The sequence below is a fragment of the Ursus maritimus genome, unplaced genomic scaffold (assembly GCF_017311325.1).
Source record: "Ursus maritimus isolate PB19 unplaced genomic scaffold, ASM1731132v1 scaffold_17, whole genome shotgun sequence".
Classification (NCBI taxonomy): Eukaryota; Metazoa; Chordata; class Mammalia; order Carnivora; family Ursidae; genus Ursus; species Ursus maritimus.
This window is the reverse complement of record NW_024424119.1, coordinates 59,443,841-59,451,781: the sequence shown is the minus strand read 5'-3', so window position 1 is coordinate 59,451,781 and position 7,941 is coordinate 59,443,841. Positions and strand designations below refer to the sequence as shown.

Here is a 7,941-nt window from a genome sequence, read left to right as displayed (position 1 = left end):
GTGCCTTTGCAAAGACAGAGCCCAGCCCAGGGGTGCCCAGAGCAGCCACAGCCAGGAAGGAACCCTCCCCGGGACGTCTCCCCAACTGCCGTCCACCCGCTGGGTGCTCTGAGCCCAGTCCTTGCTCCTGGCCCCACACCAGCCTCTGGGGGCTCCTCCCTGTGGGGCCGGCTCCGACCCATCCCCACACACCACATGCACCCAGCCCCAGCCTTCTCACCCTCGGGCTCATGGACCACAGTCCAGTAATGGACCACCAGGGACAGTGGCCTGGGCGGGGTCAGAGGCCTTCCCTGGTGGTCCCCAACGCCTGCACCTGGAGAGCTTTCTGAACTGACTTCCTCCGAGAGGGAGATGGAGGGCGTGTCCAACAGCCTCCTCTCAGTCTCATCCACGGTCTTCTGCAAAGACAGGGACCGGTAGCCGGCCCGGGGCATCATAGCCCAGCCCGGCCGTTCCCACCGTCCTCCTGCCCAGTCCCCCTGCTGCTCCCAGATCAGACTCAGACCTGTGTGTGCACAGCCCTGCACCCGGGACAGTGACCCATCCCTGCAGGGCTCGGGATAAACCTTGGGCAGAAGGACACAGCCCCCCACACCCCGACCCACCCAGCCAGGCTTGACCTTGAACATGACCTGCCCACCGGGCATCTGACCCCTCATCAGCCTGCTCCTGCTCGGGGTGGCCCCACCTGCATGACCCCTCTTACACACACGTGCACACACACACACACACACGGAGGGGACCTGGGGCTGCACAGTCGGATATGAACGTGTGGGGCTGGGCTGGACGGCTCTGGGCCTCCTGGTGTCACCTTTCGGTCCTTCCTGCCAAATGGCCAGAGGCGTCGGGGAGCCCTGACGCCACATCCCCAGCGAGGGGAAGTGTTTGCAGGGTGCGCTTTCCTCAGCCTGCAGCCTCCGGACTTGGGGATGCAACACGCAAACATGTTCTTCGTTCAAGGATCTCCAACGAAATGAGCTGGGCAGGGGGCTGGCTCTGGAATGTGGGTGCCTGGTTACCCGGGTTCCAAATTCTGTTGGGCTCTGTTGTCAGGGAAGTGAGGTCACCACTGCCTGGGGTCCCCTTACCCGACTTCCTCCTGACACAAGAGCCCCCCAAGAGCCCCCCTCCCTCAGCTGCTCTATGCTCACCCTCCCCCCCATGGGCCGTCCATACAGTGACACCCACACAGCCCACCCACAGCCCCTGCAAGGCCTGGGTGCAGCCGGTGTCCCCGCTGTGAGGACACAGAGCTGGGTTCAGACTGGGCTCCTGCTTGTGCCAGGGCTGTGACCCTGGACAGACCTGTGCCTCTCAGGGCCTCCCAGGCTCCCCATCTGCACAGTGAGGTGTTCTGGCTTCTAATTCTAGGGACACCATCAGGAGTAGGACCTCTACATACATTCCGTACCTGCTATCACAGGAGGCTGGGGCACACACTTGGCAATGAGAGGATGAGCCAGGGGCTGGGCGGGGCATGGAACACAGCTCAGAGGGGCTGGGTCTGCTCTGGGGTCCAGGCAAAGCCACCCCTTGTGCCAGTCCCCATGGGAAGGTTGCAATGAACGGATTCTGACCTTGTCCTCTCACGACAGACTTCCAGGGGCTCCCATTAAGTTGAGGCTCAGGTCCCCGGGCCTCGTCTGTGCCCATGTGCGGGGCGGTCTCCACAGTGGTTCCCGGGCATTCCCGAATCCTGGTCACACATCCCTGGGGAGTCCCCTCCCCTCCAGGGGGGACGGCCTGTGTGACTGCACTCTCAGGAAGAGAATGGGGCAGAAGGATGGGATGTCATTTCCAAGCTGATGGAGGAAAGTCTGTGACTTCTCCTGGTTCCCTCTCTCCTGTGTTCAGTCTCTGTCTCTGTCTCTGTCTCTGTCTCTGTCTCTGTCTCTGTCTCTGTCTCTGTCTCTGTCTCTGTCTCTGTCTCTGTCTCTGTCTCTGTCTCTGTCTCTGTCTCTGTCTCTGTCTCTGTCTCTGTCTCTGTCTCTGTCTCTGTCTCTGTCTCTGTGTGTCTCCCAGGAGCAGGATCTGCAGGCTCCGGGGGTGATGTGAGAAACCCCAGGAGTCTCCCTGTCCCTGTTTCCCTCTCCTGTCCTGGTGCTCAGTTCCTTCCTCAGGCCTCCTCACCCTGGTCAGAGCACTAACTCTGGAATCTCTTCCAAATGGGGACCCTGAGGCCGCACCAAGGAGGGTCCTGACCTTGGTCCCCAGACCAGTGGTCAGCGCTCTGCCACATTCTGCATATCCAGGTCCTCAGCCCCCAGGCTGCCCTCTGCTCAGAAGAACCTCGAGGGAGTACAAAGCATTTTCCCAGGACTGGGAGCACAGTGGGTCAGGGACGGAGATCCAAGGCCAGCAGGCTCTTCTACAAGTCTGTGGAACCCTAGGGACAGCCCGTCTCTACAGCCCAATTGACAGTAGAGTAAGCTGAGCCCCCTCTGCACTGGGGGGGGGTGTCTCTTCCTACTTCCAGGTGCCCAGGGAGGTGATGGACACTGGACCCCGACCCTGTCCTCTCCCAGTGCCCTGGCAACCCCCCTGAGCCCCTTGGGGACCCCCTGACCATCAGCCTGGCGTGTCTCCCCTCCCCATGCTATGGATCTGGGGTATTGCCAGGAGTCCTGATGCCCCTGCCCCATGGCCCAGCTGTCTCTGACCTCTTTCTTCTTTCCCCTTGTCACCCACCTCGCTCCCAGGGTGTCCTCCCCTTCTGACCCCCAGCTGGGCAGTCAGTGTGTGTGTGTGTGTGTGTGTGTGTGTGTGTGTGTATGCAGGTGCTCATGCCTCTACCTGCCTGGGGATGCCCAAGGTCATGTCCCCATATGGGACGGGGTGGGGAGCTATCCCCAAGGATCTGAGGGGCTCTCACCCCCAACATGAACCTCATGGGAGGGCTGGGGCTGGCCTAGGACTGGAGAGCAGCCCTGCTCCTTGGACTCTGCACCCTTCGTTTGTCCTGGGCCAGTCCCTGCCTCTCTGGACCCCAGGTTCCCAACTGTCCCTGAGGGTTGGACATGGAAATGCTTGCACGTGGCCACTCCCCCGGAGTAGGTGGAGGACAGGTGCACCAGGCACACAGACCTCCCCACTGAGAGGGTCAGGTGTACACAGGGGACCTGCACACAGCACGTGTATCATGACCGAGCCCTGCGGCGGACGTGCACGAGACCCATGGCTCCACACCTGACCGGTCCCCCATGTTACTTCACCACTGTCAAGTGCTCTGTGGCCCCAAAGTCCGCTGAGACCTGGAACCATGCCCACCCCAGCCAGCAAGCTTCAGGGTGCAAGCCTCAGGTGGTTGGACATCTGGGGATGCAGAGGTCACTGAATACCCCCCCACCCAGCTGGCTTGGAAGGCAGACTCCCTCCTAGGGTCCAGCTAAGTGCATGGCTGGGCCAGGGGACCTGGAGGCAGCAATGGAGGCCTACTCAGGGCAGGGAGAAGATCGGTCTGCCCCTTCCCCTTCCCCTCTCCTCATTCTCCCTCATCTTCCTGGCAGGACCATGGACAGAGGTCCAGCCTGCCCCTGGCTGCAGCCCTGGCTAGAGTCAGAGGGGTGGAAGGAGGCCAGGGAGGAGGGGTACACCACCAGGATGCCCGAGTGTGAGGGTGTTGTTACTGTAATGAGGGACCCTGTGGGGATTCAGGGATTTCAGCCCTTTTTAGACATGAGCAGGGGCCCCAGTACTGAGCCCCTGCTCCATCCTGGCCCCCCACGAGGCCCCACATCCTCCCGAGCCCAGTCCTTGTTGGCAGCCAGTCCTCCCTCCAGCCCCAGGAAATCCAGCTGCTCAGGGGCTGCAAAATCATTACAAGCTGGAGCCCGAGCAGCCCTATGGGGCCTCGTTCCGGGTCCTGGAGCGCCACAGTGAGGAGAGGTGAGGCCGGGCAAGAGCGGGGAGAGGGCAGAGTGGACTCTCCCTGGGGGCCACAGACTCTGTTGTGTGCTGGCTCCTAGGGCACCCAGATCCCAGCTCAGGGTTCCTATTCCTGGCCAGAGAAAGAAGTCCCATCTGTCCTCTGCTGGAGAAGGTGAATTCCTGGGCCGGGTGGCCCTCAGGTGCCTGAAGACATGGAGGCCCCTGCAGGTCCCCTGGAGAGAAGGGTGACGGGCACCCCTGTTCGGGAGAACAGTGAGCCACACCCATCCCAGGCCGCAGGTGCACCCATCACCTAGCATGCTCATCCTCAGACTCACCCCCGGGAACTCTGGCTTGGTTTTTCAGTTGTATTTTCAGGAGTGTTCAGCACAGCGGTGGTGGAGAGAGCAGGGAACAGAACAACGCTAATGCCCAAGGAGATGGATGGCATCCAGGGTCCCGTTGTACAGGCTGGAGAGAATGCTGTGGAGCAGTAAGGCGGGTGCAGGGTCTCTACGTGCCAAGAGGCAGACCCTGGGGTCATCTTCTGTAAGACTAGTGGGCCCACTGTCTGCATCCAGGAGCTGGCACTGCCCATTCTGAAACCAGCTCTGACAGGTGGCCTTTGCCTGTGGCTGCAGAGAGCAGAGCGAACGAGAAGCCTCACGGCCTCGGGTTCCCTCCCAGCCTGTGGCAGAGCTATGGACCCTTGGATGCAGTGAGTAGCTCCGCTTGGCCAGGCACAGCAGGGGGGCCTCCCGCTGGCATCTGCTGCCCAGCCCTGCCATTCCCTGGCCCAAATCCCAGCTCCACCATTACAAACCAAGTGGCCTGGGCAAGGCTCTTCATGTGGGTCCTCGATTACCCTGGGGACCTCAGAGAGAGGACCCTCCCCGGGCGTCCACACGGTGGCTGTGCACAGTCTATGAGGCAGAACAGATATAAAGCTGGATGGGGCCCTCGCCCATTTGGCGAGGGAAGAGGCTCATGGGTCACCCAAGAGGCTCTGCGGCCACAGTACTTAGTAGCCCACTGATGTATACCCGACTACGTGGGAGACAAGAACAGAGCTCCTGGTGTGCGACCACAGGACAGGTGCAGCTGAGCAGGGGTGGGGAGCAGAGGGCTGGGGAAGGTGCGTGGAGATGCCCCCTCCGGGCGGGCAGGTGTGAGCTGCCTTCTTGGAGGGACTGAGATGCCACTTTGCTTCCTCCAGTGTGGGGTCCTGGTCATCCCGTGCTGCATGTTCTCAGAGGGCGGGAACACTCCTGGGAGTCCCCATAAGCTGGGCCACATCCTCAGCTTCCTGAGCTCAGCTCTGCCCAGGGACCCTGCCTGGGACCAGGGCACCATGGATGCTGAGCTCTGGGGTGTGACAGAGTTGGGTGACTCTCCCCCTGGTCCCCAGGAGCTGTTCAAGAAGGGGGTGCCCTACCACTGCCTGGGCTGCATCTGGTCCTAGCAGGAGAAGAAGGGCGAGGAGCGCCTGGCTCCCACTGTCTGTGCCATTGTCACCCAGTGCAAGGCGTGGCCGGCTGCAACGAGGACCAGAGTGTGGCAGTCGGGCACAGGGCCAGGGTGTGCAGCACGGCATCCAGGTGGCCGAGGTAGCCATGGGTGGGCCAGGGAGTCCCTTTCCAGAGTGTAGGAAACTCCTCTTTCTCTCGGTTAGGTCTCCAGCACTCTAGTTGCTCCCTCAGGCTGGGACTTAGCTTCCACCCAGCTGTTGGGTAAATGGGGAGTGGGTGGGCTTCCTTCCCCACACCAGCCCCCGCTCCCCAGGAAGCCCGGCCCCTGTTGCTCCTTGGTTCTGCACTGCACCCTGGACTGCCGGGGACTGCAGGGAATGCTCACAGCCCACAGAGCCTTCAGCCCACGTGGCCAGACCCGGGATGGAGGCAGGTCTGTGTGCACCTTGGGACACCTCACTCTGCCCCTAGGACAGAAGATGCTGATCACAGAGAACGCTGTAGGGTCCCTCATGGATGCCTCCTTAGCAAGAGCTTACCCGGAGGTGCGGCAGGCTGCAGCAGGCCACGCGCCACCTGCCCAGGGGAGCAGTAGCTAGTTAGCTTGTGAGAAGCCCCGGGGGCTAACGAACCCACGCCGGCCCTTCCAGACCCTACCCCAGGAGTTCCCACGGGAAGGAGGAAGCCAAGCGTCGCTGGCCGTGGCCCCAGCTGCCCCTCCCCTGTCAGCGAGAGGCCGTCCTGAGTGGGGAAGGCGGCGCCGCCTGCAGGGGATCTTCCTGGGGGGGGCTGGCGGGAGCTGCGGCTCAACCGAGGCGCCCAGAGAGCCTGACGCCCTTCTGCAGGGAACGAAGAGGCAGCGCCAACTCCGGGGACGCGCACCGGGTGCGGGACAGGAACTTGGGAAGACACTACCGAGTGCTAACGTGCCTGGCGCTGTTCTTCGCGCTCTGCATGGCTTGGCTCCCGCAGTCCTGCCATCCACGGGACGTAGGTCACGGGGATCTCCGTGTTGCAAGGTCCCACTCTTCCGGAGGAGGACCCAGGGCTGCCGCCCGCCCCGGACCGAGCTGCAGGCGCGGGCAGGAGAGTGGGAAGTCCTGCCTGCGCGGCCGGGCTGTGTCTGGGGAGCCCCCATCCCCCCACCCCGGGGAGCCCCCATCCCCCCACCCCCCACCCTGGTTGCTACCCGCTAGTTCCGGCGCCAGCAAGACCAGGAGGGTCCGGTAGAGGGCGCTGCGGCGCTGGACGCGGGCGGCGCGGTTTGACCCTCGCAGGCCGCCGTACGGGCTATAAAAGGCGCGGCGCGCGGTTGTGCGTCCTTTCCCGGCGGTGGCGGCGGAGCAGCGGCTGTCGGAGCGGGTCTTTCCCGGGAGCAGCCGGGCCGGCGGCGCTCAGGAGGCGGCCAGGTAGCGGGGGTTTGGTGGGCGGGTCCCGGCCTTCCAGAAGTCCGCGCAAGGAAGCCGCCGCCGCCGCCGCTCGTGTGTGGCTGTCCTTTTGTTTTGAGAGGGTGGCTGACCGCCCGGCCACGTCCGCGTGCGGCGGTGCCGGCGCCCCTGCCTGGCCTGCGGGCGGTCTGTAGCGGGCCCCAGCGGCTGGCCCTGCGGGCGGCACCGCCGCGCCCTAACCGCGGTAGTGCGCGCTCAAGCCGGCCTGGGTCTCCGGGGTTGGGGGCGGCGAACAGGCCCGGTGTCGCCCAGGAACACGCAGGCCTGGTGGCGGGGTCTCCGGGGAGCAAATGCAGCGGAACAGCGTGCGTGCACATTCAGGCTTCTTTTCTTCTCTAGGGAGTTTGCCTGCTGGAAACCGCGCGCCTGGGAGGGCGTCCTGGGGTCTCGGGTGAGTTGACATGTTGGCGCTGGAATGAGTTCACCCCGAAGTGCGACTGTTGTGCAGATTCAGCCCCTTCTGTGCAGTCTGCTAAGTCGTGGGTGGTTGATATTCATCCACACTGCCCCCAGAGGCGTTGCAGGTGTGGCTGCTTCTGTGTCACATTTGTGTCATTCGGTGGCAGAAAGAAGAGAGGCTTATCTACGCCCAGTGTTCCCGCTGGTGAACGTCTGGATGATTAATAGTCTGACACCTGACCAAGCGCTTTCGGCCATGCCTGTGTTTACTGGCAGCCTGAGGCCACCGTGGGAAAGCCCTCCGACTGTCTCCTAGTTCTTGGGTAGTCTCAGATGGGGACGTGGTCGCAGGTAGTGGGCCACTCAGATCTCAGGTAGGCTGGCTTGCTGAACGTCTGAGTGCTACTTAACCTGTCACGGTGGAGGAAACAAACGATGGCACCCAAACTTTCCCCTTTGGGGTGAAGTAAACATCGCCTAACAGCCCAGCAGAACTCAGATTATGTGGTTTAAAGTGTGAGAAAGTCTTCGTGGGTGGTTATTCTGCGTCTTGAAACAAGTCTGATGCACTGCGCAGCCAGCCGGACCCCGCTGCAGTGAAGTCGCAGGGTTCAAGCAGTGCAGACACCGTGGCCCAGGGTGGCTGGCCAGCCTAGCTTTCTCCTGCTTGCGAGGATTTTCTGGAATTCCAGAGCGTTGTGTCCTGGGTCACCTTCCCTACTTGTTCTGTGGATTTCTGGTCTACTGGTGAGGAG

The 7,941-nt window shown here is 62.6% G+C and overlaps 1 long non-coding RNA gene and 1 other non-coding gene across 3 annotated transcripts; one reads left to right on the top strand and one right to left on the bottom strand.

The window, feature by feature from the left end:
• Nucleotides 1-226: 226 nt before the first annotated feature.
• On the bottom strand, nt 227-1,871 carry LOC121103058. Of its 2 annotated transcripts, none has more exons than XR_005835173.1 (3): nt 1,581-1,871; nt 815-1,046; nt 227-401 (listed from the first exon to the last, which is right to left on the bottom strand). It is a non-coding gene; the product is annotated as an uncharacterized LOC121103058 (long non-coding RNA). The 2 variants fall into 2 exon arrangements; XR_005835172.1 differs by having other exon boundaries at nt 815-999.
• A 5,418-nt stretch (nt 1,872-7,289) lies between these two features.
• Nucleotides 7,290-7,423, top strand: LOC121103153. Its single transcript, XR_005835312.1, has one exon. It is a non-coding gene; the product is annotated as a small nucleolar RNA SNORA17 (small nucleolar RNA).
• Nucleotides 7,424-7,941: the final 518 nt, after the last annotated feature.